The 24,817-nt window shown below is 39.5% G+C and overlaps 1 protein-coding gene across 1 annotated transcript in view; it reads right to left on the reverse strand.

The window, feature by feature from the left end:
• The window catches only part of LOC121443080 (E3 ubiquitin-protein ligase Midline-1-like), a 318,467-nt gene extending 294,168 nt beyond the window's left edge, over positions 1–24,299 (reverse strand). Inside the window, exon 1 of the mRNA XM_041644764.1 lies at positions 24,136–24,299. The gene's annotated coding sequence lies outside the window, so the exon portion shown is untranslated. The remainder of the gene's footprint in view (positions 1–24,135) is intronic.
• Between the last annotated feature and the right edge of the window lie 518 nt (positions 24,300–24,817).

Here is a 24,817-nt window from a genome sequence, read left to right on the forward strand (position 1 = left end):
ATGAACATAGCTGAACAACTGTCCTTGTAGTATGATTGATCATCTTTTGGGTATATTTCAATACTAGTATTTCTTTGTTCTGAGTTAGGTTGTTTCCCAATTTTCTGAGAAACTGCCAAACTGATTTCCAAAGTGGTTGTATAAGTTTGCATTCCCAGCAGCAATGGAGGAGTGTTCCCCATGCTCCACATCCTCTCCAGCATAAGCTATTATTAGTGTTTTTTATTTTAGTCATTCTGACTGACGTAAGATAATTTCTCAGATTTGTTTTGATTTGCATTTCCCTGATGGCTAAGGATGTTGAACATTTCCTTAAGTATCTTTTGGCCATTTGAGACTCTTCTGTTGAGAATTTTCTGTTTAGTTCTGTACCCCATTTTCAAATTAGGTTTCTTTGTATTTTGATGTTTAGTTTCTTGAGTTCTTTATATATTTTGGAGATCAATCCTCTGCCTGACATGGGGTTGGTTAAGATTTTTTCCCACTCAGTAGGCTGCCTTTTTGTCTAATTGACTGTGCCCTTTGCTTTACAGAAGCTTCTCTATTTTAAGAGGTCCCATTTATTCAAAATTCAAAAAAGATATAATATAGAAATGACCTTTACCTTCTTTCCCAGTTTCTCTACAATTTAGTGCTATTGTGTTAAGCTATAATACAATATTTCAACCAGAATGCTGAAACAGATGCAACCTGTCAGTTTTATTGAGATTTCCCTAGTTTTCTAGTACTGATGTGAGTATATATGCACATACACGTGTTTAGCTCAATCCCTACAAAGATCCCTTATGTTACCCCTTTAAACACAACCATCTCCCTCACTTTTCCAATACCTACACCTAGGAAACCATTAATTGTTTTCTATTTTTATCTTTTTACCCTACCAAATCAAATTAAGAAAATTATAGAGTATGTAGCCTTCCAGCATTGACATTTTATTAGTCAGAATAATTCACTGGATATTCCTCAAGGTTGCAAGACATGAATAATCCATTCCTTCTCACTACTCCATAGTATTCTTCAGTAAAAAGGTATCAAAGGTTGTTTAACGCTTTACTTGTTGGAGAATATTTGGGCTGCTTCTAGGTTCAGGCTCACATAAATAAAGCTTGCATGAATGCTTGCGTACAGGATTTTGAGACCATTTCATTTCTTTGAAATAAATGCCAAAGTGTGCATTTCAGGTACATATATAAGTACATAACTATGATTATTTAAAATTCCTTGTATATATTTAATATGCTTTAATAAAGTATTACCACAAAACACTACAGACTAAAACATGAAAATTCTTTTAAAATTCCCTGAAATGTTGCACTCTCATTTTCTAGATTCAGAAATCCAAGAGGAGAAAAACTTAACTGCTCCCTCAAAGAGTTGGTAACCAGGGACAGAATGGTCAGTTTTAACTGAGTGGACAAGAAATCACTTCTGCCTTTCCTGTTCTCTCATCTCAACATGCTGTACCCATACAACTACTATACAACAGAGCTGCCAACAATACATAGCTTCTCGACATGAAAAGAAAAGCAAGGGTAGCTTGGCTTTGCGGACTTTATGAAATCATGTTTTTGTCACAGGCTCCCCTAATGGAGAGTTGTGAAACTGCCTCACTGCAAAGACAATTGATGAGCGACAGAAAAGGGTGAACATGCAAACACATTTGGAGCACTCTAAGGTGTACATGGGAACTAAAAACTAAAATCTTTCACCAGGCCCCTGGGTTTCTGCAGCTGTGTGGTTCAAAGTTGCCTGTACTCATACGAGAGTGTTGAGCTTGTTTTAATAAACTGCAGTTTCTCTAATCTTAATCTCACCAGAGAAGTTATCTGAATGGTCTAAAGAAGAACCCTTTTAATATCTACCTTACACTTGGCACTTGGTTTGGTCACTACACTGTCTACTACCTCATGTTGGTGTATACCATATTTAATTCTCCTCCACATATAGGAGGTATTGTAACTCTGTGAGTATATCTGACACCAATGCTACAAAGCAGAGTTTTCTTATCAACAGTATCCACATCACCTGCAAGCAGGTTAGACATGCAGACTTTTCGACCTTATCTCAAGACCAGCTATAGTAGTTTTTGCAGACAAGGCTCAGTAGTCCGCTTTTCTCCAGTAGTTCTTACCTGAAAATTCTGAAGCTTGCTATGATACAGTGCTGTCTTCAATCACCTCAGAACCTTTCATGTAGACACCAGAAATATAGATCACTGAGCATGAAATCATACTAATAAAGCCCAAATAGCAGGAGCGGAGAGATGACTCAGCAGTTATAAGGGCACTTGCCAAGCTTCAGTTTACAGACCTCACATGGTGATTTACTTTTAGAACACAAGGTGGACACACATAGATGCAGGAAAGACAATTAATGAATAAAAACTAAAACAAAAAAACTTAAAAACCCAAGCATTAAGACATTGTCATCATTTTCTGTCAATTATGCAGTCTTTTTGAGGTCAATATTAATGTTAGCATAAACCAGAATTATTGCTTAGGACAGTCAACAGATCATACCTTTCTTCATTTATGTTATATTTGTTATGTTTTAAATAAAAAAATTTTGTTTGCATTCTAGTTAGCAACTACTTAAAATTCTTTATCAAACCATAATTTCCTTGAGGGCAGGAAATGTGTATCCCCATAGCCTAATAAATAGATGTGTAATAAATGGTTGTGGAGCAAACGAGTGTAATATGTTGTATTATAGTTGCTTCATCCAATATACAGTGCACTTTCATGTTGGAGAAGATTATATTTTGTTCATGCTGAATTCTTCTCACTATATTTAAATAGCTACCAGACATTCCTGAACATACTAAAGCTAATAATTATAAATAATAATAAAAAATTAACTATACTACATCAATACCTAAATAAACTTCATCTTTGGTGATATCACACAGAATCTAAATAAACTTACTGTGGTCATTATTCCCAAGTAATGTGGGGCAAACTAATTTAGTAAGTGCCATGATGGATATTATTTAACAGACATCATTACCTGAAAATGGCACTTTGAAGTATATTCAGGGAGATTCATAGATGAGCACAGGTATCTCGACAGAGACATCTCTTATCAAAAAGATCCCTTAGAGGGAAATGTAGGAGAAAGGCAGCACTGGAAACCCATCCAAGTGATGAGACGTGCTCTGACTTCTACAGAGATGTTTGTTTATTTATTTATTGTACTCTAAGAAAGCAAATTATGTGACCTTACTAGATGATTCAAATTAAACTGTCAAAATAGGGTTATCATAATCCTGTGATGTTGACCTTTCAGGATTTTCTGCACTATTGGTTAATCTGTGGATCGAGATTGGAACATATGAAAAATACACTGAAGGGTCAGATGTGGGAGTAGGAAAATACAACATCCTGTTCAAGAATATAAGGTAAGGTCATGTTCCTTAATTTTTATCAGAAGGATAAGAAATGCTGAGTTTTTCATCAGTCTTTTTGTTTAAACATTTCAGAGAGATAGATAATATCTGTCTTTGAGTAAAACAAACAAAAAATTATGTTTTAGACTTTAAGAAAATGAAAAAGTCAAAATTGGGTATGTTTATGATAAGTAGACTTTAGCAATGTAATGCATTGCAAAGCTGCTGTTGTTACTAAGTTTTCAGATGAGGTCAACATGTTTTCTTTTCTATCAAAAGAACACTTCCTCCAAAGTGTCAGGAAGAAGAAATGGCCACAGAGAGTAATTTATTTCATTATGCATTGCTGCGATCTTTGTGTATTTATAGAAATAGGGTTTTGTTGTTGATTAGGGGTTTTGCCCTATTGAAATATGTCTTAAGGACTTGTATATTTTTTAAATGACTAACATGTTTCTAGTCCAAGAGGAAATACAAAGCCAGTCTGGGTGAAACATCATCTTCCAAACAAATTTTACTTTGTGTTTAATTTGTTCAAGTGTTTTTTTTTTAACAGAGAATTTGTCTCCAGGCAAAACTCTTAAAAGTTAGCTTTAAGCCAACATATGTTAGAATGGTTGAATGAAATCACTAAATATTTTAGTAGCATTAACTTAAATTCATTTGTAAGACATGTCATATGCAAAACTTCAGTCAGGTCTAGTATAGGAAAATTCTTTGAAGGTATAAAGCTGCTCATTCTGAATCAAAAGAACAGGGTGGTATAAAACAACTGCCTGCCTTCTCCTTTAGTAAGTTATTATTTCAATGTATTATCAATCCATTTCCTTGGCTATGTTAATGGACATCTTAAGTCTTGTCTAAGTCCACAGGTCTCTGAAGGAAGTCTAAACAATTTGGAGTGATTTGGAGTAAAAGGCCTATTAACAAGTTCAATGGGCTTTTCTCTCCTAGAGGTGGCATATTTTGCGTGCTTTGTCCCGAATGACAACTTCTTGGGGTACCAATTTATCAAACACTGAACCATCACTCCCTATGTGCTCAGAGAGGATGATGCTAGCCAGGATTTCCCAGGTATTCACTCTTCTTAGAATACTGTGCCGGCTTGTCGTACCATGTGCCCTGGAAAGGCTGATGACAAAATCAACCAAGGACTTTGAGAGAAGGTCGTCCAGCTAGCAAGTGTCGCAGTGGAGATTCTAAGTTAGGTTTGTATAGTGCTAGATTTTGACGTAATTTCTGTGTATTTTGTTCAACCTTAGAGGGCATTAAACAGCTAGTGATGGTGGCTGTGGCAAACTACAGACTAAGAAGCCAAGGTGAGTTCTTACTTTCTACACTTTCTTTGACTGAAATGAGAAAGTCTCTCTCTCTCTCTCTCTCTTTCTCTCTCTCTCTCTCTCTGTGTGTGTGTGTGTGTGTGTGTGCGTGTGTGTATGCACATATATGCACATGCACACATTTGCACATGCATATGTGTATGGGCACCATATTGTGCCTTGGCGAGCATGGAGAAATCAGAGGACAAATTGGGAGAGTCAGTTCTTTCTCACAATGTGGGTTCAAGGATCCAACTCAGATCATCAGGCTTGGTGGTAAGTACCTTCACTCACTGAGCCATTGTTGTCTCCAAATGAAATGAATTTGAGCTGAAATTTACTCTGAGAATCTTCTTTATTCATGGCCCTTTATTTGTAACTTATGGAACATGATATTTTTGTTTTTAACAGCACGCAGGAATTGTTAATTTTATTTGCAATTAGTGACCAGATTTCTCCATTGCATTCTTTCCTTTCTCAGTAATGAGGCAGTGGATGTTCTTTTCCCCCAACTCTCTAAATGTTTCCCTTTGGGACACAATCTTTTTCTCTTTTGCATTTTCATAAATTCAATATTCAGAACTCAGAGAGAGCAAGAAACACATAGATCTCAATTGGAAAGAAATCACTCCAACCTCACATATCCACATGGATTCTTTCTGTACTCTCAAAAGCTCCCAATTAGTCCTTGTCTCCATTCTCTGGCAAGTCTCAAGAACTCTCACGATCCTCAGATATCATCTTCCAATATCCTTCCCTTAGGAATTTCCCGGAAACTTTCTGGCTCCATGACATTCCAGGACCCAAGTAAGAGCCCTATTTACTGGCATAATATAAAAGTGCTCTTCCAGATGGATTATTTTGGAAAATTTTACAAGTTACAAGACACAATGTGCATGGCTATGTCCTCCCAAGATTCTCTAATCACTGGGCTGAGGAGAATCATTTTAGTATTCATTACACCTCAAGCCAATCTTTGCTCAAATTTGGGATCATAAGTGGTGGTGTTTGTTTTTCATATGCTAGATTCTTCGTATCATGGCCCTCATGTTCTTGAGAAGTTCCTTGGCCTCAGGCCTTCATCTATAATAAAAGTAAGACAAAACTGTCAATCGAAGAAGCCCTGGAATACAGCCAATCCATTGGAATAAAAATGCTGTCCCTGGCTGTCTTGAAACTTATCTGTAGTGGATACATGAATATACTAGAGGGCAAACAAATTGCTCAGCGTCTTGTCAGGACAAGATAAATATGGGGGAAGGCAATAGCAAACCCTTTCAAGGAAAACTGAAATAAGTAAATCCACAAAGCTCTGGGCAGAGAGTAAAAAACAAAAACAAAACAAAAAACCAACAGGCTAGTTACCTTTGATCAAATAGTTGGAAATGTAGTTTCTTTTGACTTGATGTGATAATGTGAACCTGTGAAACACACAATCTCCAAGACAAAGAATTTTACAACAAGCCGGTATGCTTTAGTCATAATGCCATCTCTGGAAAAGGTCAGAGGAGTAGAAAATATGATCTTTCTAATTTTTGTGTACCGAAAAGGCCAATTATCTTTTAAACAACTGTAAAGAGTGATCATTTCAAGGAAACACTAAAAGAGGCTTTATAAATAGTCAGCAGATTCCAGCGATTTACGTCATAAAGGAACAGACTATCTTAAGTAACACATGGACAATAAAAGCAAGCAGATGTTTGTGCTCTACCCAGGGCACTAATGGAAGCGCTATGGCACTGTGTCAAAGTGAAGTTTGCCATCATCTGAATTACCCACTAGAGCCTTAAATAGAGCTGCTCGACTAGCCAACAACTGGGAAGCTTTCCCCAGCCACTCTGAGCATTACTCCTTGCTGCAGGTAAAAATCAATAGTTCACTGTTAACACGTTGTGTCAAAACAGTTTTCTGAAACAGGCCTTGAGATGTGTGATATACTATAATATGCACACTTGTCCTGAAAGAAACAGTTACTCAGGGCACTGAGTTATAAGCATAAGTTATTGCGAGCAAAATCACAGTGAGTTGGATTTGAGATTTCATGCACAAGCTGCCTGGCAGTTACCAAGTGAAGCTCTGGGACTTTGGTAATACTTAACAATAGAAATGAATTCGCAGATCTCAGCCTTTACTTCCCTCTCCCCTGCAGAAGTGGAAAGTATTGTATAAACATTAAGCCAGGTGCTGCTGCTGGTTTAATGAATGACTCTGAGGACTAGGGGAGGCATGTGGAGGATTAGCTCTTAAGGCCTCCGGCCTATTGTTCACTGACCTAGAATAAGCATTTACTAACTCTGGAAAGGCCAGTCTCCTCTGTGCCACCTCACATCTAAGAAGTCCTGGATTCCTGCCATTCATGCCTTTTGAGGAAGGGAAGTTTTTTTTTTGTTTGTTTTTGTTTTTTTTTTTTTTTTTTTTTAAAAAAGCATACTGCCTTTATACTTACAAGGCGGGAAGACAAATTCTATCATCTTCAAGGTCAGTTTCACTGGATATATCCCATGGATATATTATCTCAGGGTTATTAAATTATTCTCAGGGACCTACAATTGGCCAGGCACTTTTGCTCCTCAATTGTTCTTTCTTCTAATTTCTCAACTTCCCTTGGATGATGTTCTTGGTTATTTTTAATTTTACCTTTTCATTTCTTCCTTCATTTACCTCTTTTGCCCATTTTTTAAAATTTAAAGGCATTTCCCCCGAGGTATCTTTCATATCCTTTCTTTTTATACTTTCTTTTTTTTTTTATTTTTTTAATAATTTTTTTTATTAAGAAAAGAAGAAAAAAAACATAAACAAAAAACAAGTTTCCACCTCCTCCCAGCCTCCCATTTCCCTCCCCCTCCTCCCACCCTTCTCCCCCTCCTCCCACCCTTCTACCCCTCCCCCCACTCCTCTCCCCCTCCCTCTCCAGTCCACAGAGCAGTCCAGGTTCCCTGCCCTGTGGTAAGTCCTAGGTCCTCCCCCCTCCGTCCATATCTAGGAAGGTGAACATCCAAACTGGCTAGGCTTCCACAAAGCCAGCACATTAAGTAGGATCAAAACCCCGTGCCATTGTCCTTGGCGTCTCATTAGCCCTCATTGTTCGCCATGTTCAGAGAGTCCGGTTTTATCCCATGCTTTTTCGGTCACAGTCCAGCTGGCCTTGGTGAGCTCCCAGTAGATCAGCTCCACTGTCTCAGTGGGTGGGTGCACGCCTCGTGGTCCCGACTTCTTTGCTCATGCTCTCCCTCCTTCTGCTCCTCATTGGGACCATGGGAGCTCAGTCCAGTGCTCCAGTGTGGGTCTCTGTCTCCATCCATCACCAGATGAAGGTTCTATGATGATATGCAAGATATTCGTCAGTATTGCTCTCGGATAGGGTCATTTCAGGTTCCCAATCCTCAGCTACCCAAGGAACTAACTGGGAACCTCATGTTGGGCACTTGGGAGCCCCTCTAGGGTCAAATCTCTTGCTCACCCTAAAGTGGTTCCCTTAACTAAGAATTGTGGTTCCGTGCTCCCCTATCCACCTTTCCTTTATCCCAATTCTCCTGATTCCCTAAATCCCCCCTCCTTCCCTTCTACCTTTTCTCTCCCCATCTCCCCTTACCCCCATCCCACCCCACCCCCAAGATCCTAATTTTCTCCCCGGCGATTGGGTCTACTTCCCTTAGCCAAGAGGATAACTATATGTTTTTCCTTGGGTTCACCTTCTTACTTAGCTTCTTTAGGTTCACCTATTGTAGACTCCGTGGCCCTAATTTATGGCTAGAAACCAATTATGAGCGAGTACATCCCAAGTTCATCTTTTTGGTTCTGGGACACCTCACTCAGGATAGTGTTTTCTATTTCCATCCATTTGCCTGCAAAATTCGAGAAGTCATTGTTTTTTACCGCAGCGTAGTACTCTAGCGTGTATATATTCCATACTTTCTTCATCCATTCTTCCATTGAAGGGCATCTAGGTTGTTTCCAGGTTCTGGCTATTACAAATAATACTGCTATGAACATAGTTGAACAAATGCTTTTGTCATATGAAAGAGCATCTCTTGGGTATATTCCCAGGAGTGGTATTGCTGGGTCCAGGGGTAAGTTGATCCCGAATTTGCTGAGAAACCGAAACACTGACTTCCACAGTGGTTGCACAAGATGGCATTCCCACCAGCAATGGATGAGGGTACCCGTTCCTCCACAGCCTCTCCAGCAAAGGTTATCCTTGGTGTTTTTGACTTTAGCCATTCTGACAGGTGTAAGATGATATCTCAAAGTTGTTTTGATTTGCATTTCCCTGATTGCTAAGGAAGTTGAGCACGACTTTAAGTGTCTTTTGGCCATTTGAACTTCCTCTGCTGAGAATTCTCTGTTCAGTTCAGTGCCCCATTTTTTAATTGGGTTAATTAGCATTTTAAAGTCTAGTTTCTTGAGTTCTTTATATATTTTGGAGATCAGACCTCTGTCTGTTGTGGGGTTGGTGAAGATCTTCTCCCAATCAGTAGGTTGCCTTTGTGTCTTATTGACTATGTCCTTTGCTTTACAGAAGCTTCTCAGTTTAAGTAGGTCCCATTTATTCAATGTTGCCCTTAATGTCTGTGCTTCTGGGGTTATACATAGGAAGCAATCTCCTGTGCCCAGCTCCTGTAGGGTACTTCCCACTTTCTCTTCTATCAGGTTCAGTGTGTTCGGGCTGATATTGAGGTCTTTAATCCATTTGGACTTGAGTTTTGTGCACGGTGATAGATAAGGGTCTATTTTCATTCTTCTACAAGATGACATCCAGTTGTGCCAGCACCATTTGTTGAAGATGCTTTCTTTCTTCCATTTTATACTTTTAGCTCCTTTATCGAAAATCAGGTGTTCATAGGTTTGTGGGATAAAATCCGGGTCTTCTATACGATTCCATTGGTCGACTTCTCTGTTTTTATGCCAGTACCACACTGTTTTCATTACTGTAGCTCTGTAATAGAGTTTGAAGTCAGGGATGGTAATGCCTCCAGAAGATCCTTTATTGTATAGGATTGTTTTGGCTATCCTGGGTTTTTTGTTTTTCCATATAAAGTTGATTATTGTCCTCTCCAGATCTGTGAAGAATTTTGATGGGATCTTGATGGGGATTGCATTGAATCTATAAATAGCCTTTGGTAGAATTGCCATTTTTACTATGTTGATCCTACCAATCCAAGAGCAAGGGAGGACCATCCATTTTTTGGTATCCTCTTCAATTTCTTTCTTCAATGCCTTAAAGTTCTTGTCAAATAGATCTTTCACTTTCTTGGTTAGATGTACCCCAAGATATTTTATGCTGTTTTTGGCTATTGTGAATGGTGAAGCTTCTCTGATTTCCCTCTCTGCTTCCATATCCTTTGTGTATAAGAGGGCGACTGATTTTTTGGAGTTGATCTTGTATCCTGCCACATTACTAAAGCTGTTTATCAGCTGTAGGAGTTCTTTGGTGGAGTTTTTGGGGTCGCTTATGTACACTATCATATCATCTGCAAATAACGAAAGTTTAACTTCTTCCTTTCCAATTCGAATCCCCTTGATTCCATTATGTTGTCTTATTGCTATTGCTAGAACTTCAAGCACTATATTGAAGAGGTATGGGGAGAGTGGACAGCCTTGTCTTGTTCCTGAGTTAAGTGGGATGGCTTTGAGTTTCTCTCCGTTTAATTTGATGTTAGCTGTCGGCTTGCTGTATATAGCTTTTATTATATTTAGGTATGACCCTTGTATCCCTAATCTCTCCAAGACTTTTAACATAAATGGATGTTGAATTTTGTCAAATGCTTTTTCAGCATCTAATGAAATGATCATATGGTTTTTTTCGTTCAGTTTATTTATATGCTGGATTACATTGATAGATTTTCGTATGTTGAACCAGCCCTGCATCTCAGGAATGAAGCCTACTTGATCATAATGGATAATTTTTCGGATGTGTTCTTGGATTCGATTTGCCAGTATTTTGTTGAGGATTTTTGCGTCGATATTCATGAGTGAGATTGGCCTGTAGTTCTCTTTCCTGGTTGAGTATTTGAGTGGTTTTGGTATCAGAGTAATTGTGGCTTCATAAAAGGAGTTTGGTAATGACCCTTCTGTTTCTATCTTGTGGAATACATTAAGGAGTATAGGTATTAGATCTTCTTGGAAGATCTGGTAGAATTCCGCATTGAAACCATCTGGTCCTGGACTTTTTTTGGTAGGGAGGTTTTTGATAACCTCTTCTAATTCTTCGCGACTAACACGTCTATTTAGATTGTTCACCAGGTCCTGATTTAACTTTGGTATATGATATTTATCTAAAAAAGTATCCATTTCCTTTACATTTTCCAATTTTGTGGCATATAGGCTTTTGTAGTAAGATCTAATGATTCTCTGAATTTCCTCTGTGTCTGTGGTTATGTCCCCCTTTTCATTTCTGATCTTATTAATTTGCAAATTCTCTCTCTGCCGTTTGATTAGCTTGGATAGTGGTTTGTCAATCTTGTTGATTTTCTCCAGGAACCAGCTTTTTGTTTCATTGATTTTTTGTATTGTTTTCTGTGTTTCTATTTTGTTGATTTCAGCCCTCATTTTGATTATTTCCAGTCTTCTACTCCTCCTAGGTGAGTCTGCTTCTTTTTTTTCTAGAGCTTTCAGGTGGGCTGTTAAGTCTCCAATGTGAGCTTTCTCTGTTTTCTTTAAGTGGGCACTTAGTGCTATGAACTTTCCTCTTAGGACTGCTTTCATAGTGTCCCATAAGTTTGAGTATGTTGTTTCTTTATTTTCATTGAATTCCAGGAAGACTTTAATTTCTTTCTTTATTTCTTCCTTAATCCAGCTATGGTTCAATAGTTGACTGTTCAGTTTCCATGACTTTGTATGCTTTCTGGGGGTAGCATTATTGTTGAATTCTAACTTTAATCCATGGTGATCTGATAAGACACAGGTGGTTACTAATATTTTTTTGTAACTGTGGATGTTTGCTTTGTTACCGACTATGTGGTCGATTTTCGAGAAGGTTCCATGAGCTGCAGAGAAGAAGGTATATTCTTTCCTATTTGGATGGAATGTTCTATAGATGTCTGTTAAGTCCATTTGATTCATTACCTCCACTAATTCTCTTATTTCTCTGTTAGGTTCCTGTCTGATTGACCTGTCCATTGGTGAGAGAGGAGTGTTGAAGTCTCCTACTATTAGTGTGTGCGGTTTGATGGCTGCCTTGAATTTTAGCAATGTTTCTTTTATGTACGTGGGTGCTTTTATATTAGGGGCATAGATGTTCAGGATTGAGACTTCATCCTGATGAACTGTTCCTGTTATGAGTATAAAATGCCCCTCTCCATCTCTTCTGATTGATTTAAGTTTAAAGTCAACTTTGTTAGAGATTAGTATGGCCACACCTGCCTGTTTCTTAGGTCCATTTGCTTGATAGGCCTTTTCCCAGCCCTTTACTCTGAGTAGGTGCCTGTCTTTGTGGTTGAGGTGTGTTTCTTGTAAACAGCAGAATGTTGGATCCTGTTTTCTTATCCAATCTCTTAGCCTGTGCCTTTTTATAGGTGAGTTGAGTCCATTGACATTAAGTGATATTAATGACCAGTGGTTGTTAACTCCGGTCATTTTTTTTTAGTCGTAGAGTTTGTGTGTTTCCCTTCTCTGTTTTGGGTTGGTGAAGGGTCTCTAGATGTCTGAGTTATTGTGGTCATTGTTGGACTCCTTGGTTAGTGATTTTCCTTCAATTACTTTCTGTAAGGCTGGATTTGTGGCTGCGTATTGTTTAAATTTGTTTTTATCCTGGAAAATTTTATTTTCTCCATTTATAGTGAATGAAAGCTTGGCTGGGTATAGTAATCTGGGCTTGCACCCATGGTCTCTCAGTTTCTGCAGTACATCTATCCAGGACCTTCTGGCTTTCATGGTTTCCATGGAGAAGTCAGGTGTAAGTCTGATAGGTTTACCTTTATAAGTAATTTGGCCTTTTTCCTTTGCAGCTCTTAATATTCTTTCCTTATTCTGTATGCTTTGTGTTTTGATAATTATATGGCGAGGGGATGTTTTTTTTTGATCCAGCCTATTCGGTGTTCTGTATGCTTCTTGCACCTTCATAGGAAAATCTTTCCTTAGGTTGGGAAAGTTTTCTTCTATAATTTTATTAAATAGATTTTCTGGACCATGGAGCTGCCCTTCTTCTCCTTCTTCTACTCCTATTATTCTTAGGTTTGGTCTTTTTATTGTGTCCCATATTTCCTGAATGTTTTGTGATGAGAGTTTGTTGGACTTGCTGTTTTCTTTGATCAGTGTGTTTATTTTCTCTATGGTATCTTCAGAATCCGAGAGTCTTTCTTCTATCTCTTGTATTCTGCTGGTTATGCTTGTTTCTGTAGTCTCTATTCGTTTACCTAGATTTTCCATGTCCAGACGGCCCTCTGTTTGTGTTTTCTTCTTTGCCTCCATTTCAGTTTTCAGGTCTTGAACTGTTTCCATTATCTGTTTGATTGTTTTTCCTTGGTTTTCTAGGGTATCATTCACTGATTTATTCAATTCTTCAAACTTTCTGTTATATTTCTCATCCATTTCTATAAGGGCGTTTTTTACATGCTGTTTAAGGGTGTCAATCACTTTCATGAAGTCAATCTTTTCTCCTTCCTCTTGATTAAGGGGTTCTTGTCCTCCCGTTGTGAGGTCGCTTGTTTCTGGTGGCTTCATGTTGCTTTTCAGCTTGTTGGGCGAATTCTTGCCTTGACGTCGGCCCATCTCTTCTTCCAAATGCTCCCTATGGATCTTCTTTTACCGGATTAGGTCTCCTTGCCTACCAAACGCTGTCTCTCCCCAATGTTGGCTCTCCCAATGCTGGGTCTCCTGGCGCCGAAAGATCAGGCCTCCGTGCTGGTTGGGCAGCTCGCAGACAAAGCGCCTACCCCGCTTGGTGCAGGCAGGCCACAGAGACAAAGGAACTGCTGCCCGCCCGGGAGGCCCGGATACTCGGACCCAGTGCCCAGATAGGCTGGGCTGTGCGATGCCACGCGCCAAAAGAGGGCAGTGGGGGCGAAGTGGGGAGGGCTCTGGACGGAAGCTGGGTGGGCCAGGAAGAAAGAGGCAGCACCCGGGGAGTAGAGGCCCTGCAGAGAGCCCAAGCAGGACAGGGGGCCAAGAAACCCCCGAGCTCCCCGTCCCAGGCTGGCGCTGTGGGCCAGAAACTCACCCCAATGCTGGGTCTCCTGGCGCCGAAAGATCAGGCCTCCGTGCTGGTTGGGCAGCTCGCAGACAAAGCGCCTACCCCGCTTGGTGCAGGCAGGCCACAGAAACAAAGGAACTGCTGCCCCCCGGGAGCCCCGGGAACTCGGACTCAGCGCCCAGATAGGCTGGGCTGGGTGATGCCACGCGCCAAAAGAGGGCAGTGGGGGCGAAGTGGGGAGGGCTCTGGACGGAAGCTGGGTGGGCCAGGAAGAAAGAGGCAGCACCCGGGGAGTAGAGGCCTTGTAGAGAGCCCAAGCAGGACAGGGGGCCAAGAAACCCCCGAGCTCCCCGTCCCAGGCTGGCGCCGTGGGCCAGAAACTCACCCCAATGCTGGGTCTCCTGGCGCCGAAAGATCAGGCCTCCGTGCTGGTTGGGCAGCTCGCAGACAAAGCGCCTACCCCGCTTGGTGCAGGCAGGCCACAGAAACAAAGGAGCTGCTGCCCGCCCGGGAGCCCCGGGTACTCGGACCCAGCGCCCAGATAGGCTGCGCTGGGCGATGCCACGCGCCAAAAGAGGGCAGTGTGGGCGAAGTGGGGAGGGCTCTGGACGGAAGTTGGGTGGGCCAGGAAGAAAGAGGCAGCAGAGAGCCCAAGCAGGACAGGGGGCCAAGAAACCCCCGAGCTCCCCGTCCCAGGCTGGCGCCGTGGGCCAGAAACTCACCCCAATGCTGGGTCTCCTGGCGCCGAAAGATCAGGCCTCCGTGCTGGTTGGGCAGCTCGCAGACAAAGCGCCTACCCCGCTTGGTGCAGGCAGGCCACAGAAACAAAGGAACTGCTGCCCGCCCGGGAGCCCCGGGTACTCGGACCCAGCGCCCAGATAGGCTGCGCTGGGCGATGCCACGCGCCATAAGAGGGCAGTGGGGGCGAAGTGGGGAGGGCTCTGGACGGAAGCTGGGTGGGCCAGGAAGAAAGAGGCAGCAGAGAGCCCAAGCAGGACAGGGGGCCAAGAAACCCCCGAGCTCCCCGTCCCAGGCTGGCGCCGTGGGCCAGAAACTCACCCCAATGCCTTTTTATACTTTCATTTTCTGCCTCCTGTAGTTTCTGTTTTCTAACAATGCATGCCTTGCCAGTTTACTTGATCCTTTCATCATGTACCTCGTTGTTTGGGATGTTTCTCTGTGTGGGAGCAGGTGGGCAGGGGAGAGCAGATTTTGTTGCTTTAGCACCTCCCTTATTAATTTCCTGTTTATGCCTCTGCCCCACCTGCCTCTTTGATTATCCAGCTATTATCTAAGCCATTATATAGTCATAAAAATGTCATTTTCTTTTCTTGTTATATCATTTGTCTGACTTTGAAAATAATAAACAGTGGCTGAAATTTTACTCTCAAAGACACCTTTAAACGGGCATATATACTTGTATATATATGATTGTGTATGTAGATATATTTATATAATCACATATAACACAAACATATATAAATGTATGTTTAATGTACACAGAAATGTACAGAAATATGTGTAGTGTTGTATTAGCATTGGCTGTGCCTCTACTAGATAAAATAAGAATGGGCTATTATAACCCCAGTGGAAATAATAAATTAGAACTACAAAATCTTGGAGGCATTATTAAAATTTATTTTTAATAAAACTAAATATATTTTACAATAATATGCCTATTTCATCAAACTAACTAATATTTCACATAGACATCTGAAGTTGACTTTTAGATTTCTGATCAATAACAACAAGCTACATATAACACACACACACACAGTAGTACATATATACTAATATTTTCCTCAAAACACATGTAGGTCATCTATGATTTTGCAACTTAAAACTCATATACTGACTAAGGCTACCAAAACGCAACCTTGAGTGAGTGGAGAAAAAAGTAAATCAAATAGACAAGTTTATATAAAATAGGCTATTTAAGAGATAACTGGGGACATATTTTTAGCTAATTTATGACCTATAGTCTGTTGGCAGAGGCCTTCATCCTCCCTACTTTACTCTTTCTAAGCATAATAAACAGACAAGAAGGTTTGATGCTGCGCAAAGCTCACACCTTTATCTCGGCAGGAGCTTGACTCTGAGGTCTGGAAATAGAAGTTCTCACCATTTTTCATTGATTGCAGTGTTTGATGTGACCTTCACCCTGGATCATTCTGGGGCTTCCTTCATTATCTTCAGTCTACTAGCCAATGATTTATGGGCAGGTACCTGAATTCTTGGACAAAATAAACTTGTCCTCTGATTTAACACTGTCAAGGTCTGACTTCCTACTTGTTTTTTGTTTTGTTTTGTTTTGTTTTTTGTTGTTGGTGGGTATTTTTTGCATTGTGAATTACCATTGCACATGCTGACTGGAAGTTTCTGTGGACTGGGTATTTCTGCTTTAATGTCAGCAAAGCCAAGTGGGTCACTAAAATGCGCAAATGGCAGTCTCTCTGTGAGATACTATTCAGATTTGAAATGAATGCTTTACAATGCCCTTATACCTTGAAATGCATTTGTACCAAAATGGGTCCTATAGAGGGGAAATTACTGAGGGCTGAAGAAGGGATGGATTAGGAAGAGGAAGACACACTTTCCAAACATGTCTGAGATTTCTATTACAGATAACAACTTGCAGTCTGCTTTCTTACTCACCGGCCTCCACCCAAATCCCAGATAAAATGTCTACAATCACATATCAAATACCAGAATCAAGAACCACGGACCATCCAGTTACCTGGGAGTTCATAGAGAGCTCACAATATTCCACTCAAACATATTACAAATAAAACGACAGAATGGAAAAATCTCCTATGCTGCACCACATATTTCTATATGAAAATAATCATTTGTTGTACATAAAAATAACTGAATAGGATCTTGATGAGAAATTCAGACATTTTAATAATCCAGTGAATCATAAATGTGGCTTGTACCACATTTATACATAAGTATACCCCCAAATTGGAAGCATTCACTGAGGTCTAACAATAAAAAGGGACTAAAATAACATGTGCCAAGAACAAAGGGAAATAAACAGAGCAAGATAGGGGGAGAATATTGGTAGTGACTTGCATCCTACAATGTCAGAACACCTGCAGAGAGAGAGAGAGAGAGAGAGAGAGAGAGAGAGAGAGAGAGAGAGAGGAGAGAGAGAGAGCTAATACTTGGAATCTATAGAGGTTAACCCTTTCCTCCCCATCACATGCCCATTCACTAGGTTTTCTATCTGTCTGGCTTTAGCTTTTGCAACCTAAAGACTCCCTTTAATAAGAGAATATTTAGAACCTGGAGAGGAATTTCCTGAGAACAAACACAGGGAGTACACATGTCATATATAAATTCTTCTGAGGAAAGAATGCTAGAAAAACAGAATGGCAAACCCTGCAGAGAGCATGAGGTTAAGCATGTGCCCATGAGTCTGTGTAAACACTTGCATTACACGTTCCTAAATCTTAGAGTCAGTCCTCTTACGAGTGATAAAGGACCTCACATGATAAGAGTCTAGCTTATTCTTATACGGGATACCTTAAACCAAGAAGAGGAGAAGCTGGAGTGAAAAGGAAGGAATTCACCAAACAATTAAAGGTAACAGATTCCCTGGATATTATCAACAAGGAGAAGTCTTTACTTAGGAAAGGTACAGTGTTAAGTTCTCTGCTACCTCACCATACAACACAATCCCTGTTCTACCTCTATAAAGTTACTAATCTCCTTTCAACTTGCAACAGGAATGGATTTGTGAGATTATAATATTAACATGTGCATAAGACTTACAGAGAAGTGATTACCACACATCCCTTTGTACCAGCATCACTTAATGCAGGTGTTTATGGCATAGTTTTTAACCATATTATCTGAGCTATTATACAGCTTGTGAATGGAACCGTACCATGGTGTTCAACCTCAGAACTTATGCCTTCTGTGCTTCACCAGACTACAAACAATTAAGCTGCCTTCTGAAAGCCAGGTTATCTTGCCTTACCCCCAACTTCAATGATACTACACTATTTGTATAGTTATGTGAACTAAATTTGTACTGAAAGCTTTCTTTGACATAGCCTTGTCAGCCACCACTTTCCTGTTCCATTTTTATTCACCTCTGTTGATTTCGATCATAAAATATCATGAAAATTTATCTGTTTCTTTTCACTTCTATCAGCATGGCACAAAAATAAGCACATGTCTTCTATGTCTGGCAGCTTTCTTTGGTCCCATATAATCAAATCATTCGGAGAAACCCTTATTTCTGTTTTCCATGTTGCTGCCAATGTGGACTTCTTTCAAAGACAAATGTCAGCCATTATTGAAAATTCTCTAGTAGAATCTGGTCATTTTCTCTTCTTCTAAACACCATGACATTGTTCTTTCCTTCTTATTCTCTATTTACGCATCCCTTTCTTATATATGAGTTTCCGAACTTCCAGGCTGATTAGCTAAACCTTCCTACTGTGATTATGATACACATGACTCAGGTTAGAGCTTTTATTTCTTTCATAGCAGCTTTACTATTGACTTCGTGATATTCTATTCATGGTTATCTCTTGCAATGAAACATTATCTACAGAAATGCAGACTCCTCTTAGGTCTTAGTTTGTAAGGTAGTAAATATCATTAAATGGACATTGAGCATTCCCTTTGTACTTGAAATCTGAAACTCCTGAAGAGATTTATCTCACCTATAATTTTCATTTTATGTATGCAGATGAAGCAGATACAATCTTAAATATTCACTCTAAACATACCTAAGAGAGTGCTTTCAATAAATGTAGGTTTATGTACTGCAGTCTAGAAAACATTATACCACAGACTCATTTTTTTTTTCTTTCAAAAGGGTATGTAATTGTAAGAGATAGTATCTGAGATTCAGTGAAAATATTTCTAATATAGGGGTACTTGCTTTACATTTGATGAAGCTGTACTACTTCATCACTCGAGTACCATACAATTCCCACTTCCCTTAATAAGCAGTGAACTCTTGCTAGTGTGTATCATCCCACAGGACATATTCCTCTGTCTTGGGAGTCACCTCAGATTAAATGTTTCATTCTGCTAGGATGGGTGTCTTGTATGAGAATTAAAAGCGACCTTGGAGGCATGATACCATGAGAAAAGACAACCCCAAATACTCCTAAAAAATCATTCCTAAAGTTAGAAGGACATTCTATTTTTGTTTTTAAGAAAAAACTGTTGTTTTTTTTTCCCAATGATTTTCTAACCTAGTCCTTCCTGTAATTGCTGTTGTAAAGTTTTCAAAGTGTTAAATTAATAAAGATGAAGCAAGCATTTTTCCTTGCTTATAACATATGTGACTTTGGGAGAAAGCCTTTAAAGGTAGAAACCCATATTCTGATAACATAGACTATTAAAGAAGAATTTAGAAAATGAGTCAAACCCCAAACCTAGTGTGATGGCTAGTCACACTCTGACTACATATGAAATTAACTAAAACCCAAGCAGTTGGGTATACCTGTGAGGGATTTTTTTTCTTAATTAAATCATTTGAAGTCAGAAGACCCACGTATAGCCTGGATCTTTGAGGTGGGAGGATTCACCTTTAATACAGATCTCTTGACCAGCTGGAATAACAGCAGTTTGGACCGAAGGTACCTCATGTTTCATTGAAGCACAATTTTCAAATGAGTTAAGTGGACCATCAGCATGTCTGCTTCTACTTCTTCAATCCTAGAATTGGTTAAATTTAGAACAATGCCTAATCCACTTGCATCCATCCAGAGCCAACCAATATACATTGACTGACTTCATATCCAGCATCATATGTGTTCTCAGGCATGACTATCTTAATATGTACAAATGCCTAATAAAGTGCATATCTATATACCCACCAATAACTGAGGAAATCAAATCCCCAAAAAGTTTTTAAGGAAATCACATGGCACAATCCATCATCCACAGCTTCAGAAGAAACTTGGGAAACACTACCATTGTTTTATTTCATAAGTTTAAGCCAAGGCTCTCAGTTGGAGTAAACTTGTTATCTGTTTTCTGGTAGTTTATATATTGTTTTGTTCCCTAAGGCAGTACATGATGAGTGTGTCAGTGTGGATATAAATAACTGTACAATTAGATACTAGGGGGAGGGGAGAATAATTTTAGCTTAAAAATTAAGGCCTCTGTTGTAAAACAATACCTATAAATAGTACAACATTTCTGGGCGTAGGCTCTTTGACAAAAATTCCAATTCTGTCACGTGTTAAAATTAAAACTATCAAATTGAGTGGCTTTGGTTGATTTCATTTCTGTCTCAAGTTGAAACAAGTGAAAAGCAACCCACAAGAGAGTGTGAGCATACTCTGCCATACACAAGTCAAGGCATCCTCAATGCAAATGAGACCATTAAGTCCCAGGCATATCTGAAAATGCTCTATTCCCCAGAGCACAGTAGTTTACTTTTATTTTTCTTTTAAAATGTTTCAGCATTATCTAAACATTTGTCATTTAAGGTATGAATTCTATTGTGTTAGATGCCACGGCAGTGGCTCTTGTCTATTTCATGAGATCTATAACTGAAACTTCTACCTTAAGGACTACCAGTGTTGCTGAGCCACTATCCAAACCTCGTGATCTACTTGGCGCTCTAGAAATACTTCTTTGCTATGAATACCTAACAGCCCAAGAGAGAACAGTTATTTTTTGGTTTGCTATGCTGGGAATGGGATCCAGAGTATCATGCTTGCTAATCAAACACTCTACCAAAGAACCCTCCCCCTAGTGTGACATAGTGGTATTGAAAATTACATTTACAAAATATAAGGTAGTACCACCCAGTCCTGTCATTTTTGAATTACTCTGAGAGGAAATTCTAGTGATTTCTTTCCTCTGTCAGTACATGAAGCTCCTTGGCATCCTCTTACATTGTTATTCGAATTATCTCACCACATCTGTTAGCTATCCATTGCATAGCAGTGTGTTGTACCTTTGAGATAGGAAGCTCTGATTTAAAAGTGGCTCAACAGAAGAAGCGAGTAACCAAATAATTCAGCAGTAAACCACATGTCACAGGCTGCATACCATTCACATAAGATTTCTTCTTACAGGGATGTTGTTATCTGTCACACAAAGACACAGTTCAAGTTCATCTGTCTTTCATATACATGCGTTTCCTTCAGAGTACATAACACACGACTTCAGAAGGTGTTTGATAAATATTTGCTGAATGAATGTTATGGGAATTAATATTGTAAAATGTTTTTAAAAGTTAATTAATATCAAATGGTAGGGAGAGAAAACTCACTAAAGATCACAAAGATAACAGAACTTAGTACAGATTTTGGTACAGTGTCCAAGTAAGGAAATTTCATTTGATAAAGAACTTCTTAAAATCCATATTTTATTTATGTTCATTGTTTTTGGACTAAATCTATATTGATAGCAGAAGAATCCCAGCTAAACACCAACTTGAAAAAGGATAATAGAAGCAATAAACAAATGCTAGCTACAAAAAAAAAATCTCAAGAACAAAAACTGCCATTAGCTTTTCAAAAGATCTTTAAGGCTAAAACAGCAACAACAGTGAGAAATTATATATATTCCATCTGAAATTAAATGACATAGACAGGATTTGAAAACTCCAATGATCTCAAGAAAGAGAATAAAAATTAAAAATTATATACCTAAGGAGAACAAATTTATAGCATTTTAATTTGTTTAGTCAGTTTCATGGGCAGGAATTGTTATTAACAGTTTTCTTTCTTTTCCACATTACATTAAGTATAGAAAATGATCAAATTTTTGCAGTATATCAGGAAAATGGAGGTCCAGAAACCATCTTCAAGGTATGCTGCATCCAAGTCCAGCTTGCTGCCCAAGATGCCAAGAAGTATAAACGAGTAGGCAGGTGTGCAACCCACTCATGAGCAGTTCTCGGCAGCCCACCTACTGGCCAGTTTTTTTTCCTTAAAGTGTGTGCCCTGAGATAACCAGATGCCCCACAAAAACAGGTTCTGTCCATGAACCATTAGAAGTTTGTAGTTAACTATAATTTGCAGGATGCATACCACACTTCTTTTAGGAATTCACAATTTATGAACTATCGAAGTTATCAGAAGAACTATCCCTCCCCCTGACCAGGATTTTTTAGCCATTTTTTTTTAAATTTCAAAACTCAGGAAAATTACTACCATCTCATAGTTCTAAGGATGTTGTTAAATGGAGGCACCCTTCACACCAGAACATAACACCATGACTTGAAAGAGTTAATGTAAAAATATAGCATCCTAACTGTTTTTCATTGGAGGAAAATTTGGACACTAAATGAATTTAATCTTCAAGATGAAATCCACCGGGAACTCTGAGAATGCCAAGGTATCCCATGCCATAATCAGTATTTTTACCCCTAGATGAGCTCTTGGGGAGACTGGAATGCATAGATTCTACAGATAACACTCCCAATCATCTGCAGCAACTAACGTCACAGGCAAGGAGGTTTCTAATTGTGAAATCTAAAATCCTTATAAAGACCCTTACTCTCTGTGCCCCAGGAGACTTTTATGTTTTCTTGGTTATATATTCCCTTGGCTGTTAATGCAATTAGTATGTAATAACAATGTACACATCCACTCACAGGAAAAATGGTAGACATGCCAGTTGATTTGGCTTGGGGCCATCTCATTGGCAGCATGGTGAGACAACCTGGTATTAAACCATCTGTTATTAAGGGTATATTTTAAAATAGTGTTTTGTGTCTCCTGGGTTACTCACTCCCACTGATAGCAGCACAATATTAAGACTCCCATTTTTTCCTAGCAGCAGTGTGCAAGATAACAAGCTTTAAACATTTGCATTGTTCCCTCACTGCTCATGCTGTCTAGAATTTTATTTAATGAAATGTCTCCTATATAATGCACCCTGCTTTCTCACTGTTTTCTCATGGCAGTGAGCAAGCAGCTTTTGAACTGTGTTACTTAGCATAGTTGGACTGTTTAGAGTCCCGGGCCCTAAGTAAAACTGGCCGGAGCTTTTGTCCTTATGAATAGCGAGCTGCCAATCTGTCTTAAGAGAATTGCTACAAACAGAAGAGTAGAATATGATCTACAATTAACAATAAAATACTTCTTTCAATTTGCTTCTTTCACATTGGTTTGCATGGATTACTTTCCTTTATATTAATTTAGGAAATTAACTCCTCATCCTCACAAATCTTCAACCAGGTCCTCATTGCCACCTGTTGCAGTCAGTAGCAAAATCCTGCCGCACAAATTTTTAGAATTAAGTTTGTGCATGGTAGAAAAGGATAGTATTCCTTTGAAAGATGGGCAGCCACGCCATTTAACAAAACTATCCAATGTAAGTCAATTCAGAAAACCACCTTGCCTTACAAAAGTAAAATTTACTAATTTGTACCTTACTTTAAATCCCTTTTGACCAGCATAAGAGAACTGACTTTCAGTTCAAAACTTCTATGTATGCCTCAGACCTCGGTGGGAACAGGTTTTTGGTTTTTCAAATTTTCTTTCACAGTTGCCTTTTCTAATTGACTGTTCCCAAGTATAACTAAAATTTCCCTCTAAGTTTTCTAAGCACTTTCACATTCCCATATTTAATTCCATTCAGACTGAATGTTTTATATATGTATAGTGCACAGCCAATTTTTAACTCAATTGACCGCAGTGCCCTTGCCATAATGCCTTATTCATCACTCCCACCTTATATATAAGCAGGCACATGCTAGTTGTCAAAATGCAAAAGGGAATTTCTATATGTTGTTTAGAACAAAGGAGCTAGCTCTGCTTCTTCCTCTCCTTGCTGTCTCAGAAGGTGTCCTTTATTACATGTACAGGATCCAAGTATTTTGCTCCTCGGGAATGAAAAATGATAGCTTCAGACTGCCTTTAAAAAAAATGACAAATTCTGTTTCTGCAGATTATCACCCTGCTTATGGATTTAAGAATCCCTCTGAGATTTACTCTTACTTCCTTGAGAATTCAGCGTTCCTCTCAAAGCACCCCCCATTCCACCCCGCAGCCGCCAAACTCAACTGCACTGTTTCAGAGTGCAAGAAAGATGAGAAAGTTTGCTCATCCCGATGGTCTGGAAACTCTTGCTTAGTAAAAAACACTTTCTGAGATGTCTAAGGTGCTAGAATTATTGCCTCGGTAGATTTTTAATGTGCAAAACCCACAGAGAAAGTTGGCTGGAGGTACGGCGAAGCATTGTGTTTGTTCAGGAAGGAGCTGTGGGGTTAGAGGCTGAGCAACGCCTCTCCCTCTGCTTCCTGGGTGAGAGCAGCGAGGCGTGCCCCTTAGCAGAAGCGAGCAGAGAGGGAGAGCAGTAAGACTCACCGGCTTCCCCATTTTTCTCAGGATCGGGGGTTTGTTCCTCAATTGAGAGCTGGAAGAGGCAAACCTGAGGGTCCTCCAAGCAGGCTGCTCGGGCAAGTACCGGCTCTGCTCTTCGCCTCGGATCAGCTGAATGGCTGGGGCGTTCAGGAAGCTTGCTCTGTCCAGCTGGGAATCGCTCCCCCTCTCCAGGGTGTGTGCTTACATGCCTCTCAGTCAGAGCAAAAAAAAAAAAAAATACCAAACTCAGGTCAGCCTAACAGGTTTCCTTATATAGGTAAACATGAATTGCATTCCTGGTGAAAGAAGTTAACTCGGAGCCCTCGGTAACCTGGTTAACCCTATACATGCCAGAAGGGCTCAGAATCAGTTGCCCTGCAGAGGGTTTGGTTGCAGTACAAAGGGATTTGTGAGATTTAATTAAAAGCATCTTTATCCTGGCAGTCTGCAAAAATTGGCCCTTTTAGTGTAACTGAGAGTTAATAACTAGTATTTTATATCACACATGCTGACCAACATTATATTATCATAAGGCATTGTAGGGAAAAAATCAAAGTATAGGATGTCATAATTTGTCTTTCATGATTTCAAAACTAGGGAAGTTAATTTTGAGATTATTTTCAAAGAGGTAAAAATTGTGACAGAAAGGGAATGAGAAGAGAATAAACTTCCAGGAAACAAGGCA

The sequence above is a fragment of the Microtus oregoni genome, unplaced genomic scaffold (assembly GCF_018167655.1).
Source record: "Microtus oregoni isolate MIOR12 unplaced genomic scaffold, Mior012 000099F_ref0000060, whole genome shotgun sequence".
Taxonomy (NCBI): Eukaryota; Metazoa; Chordata; class Mammalia; order Rodentia; family Cricetidae; genus Microtus; species Microtus oregoni.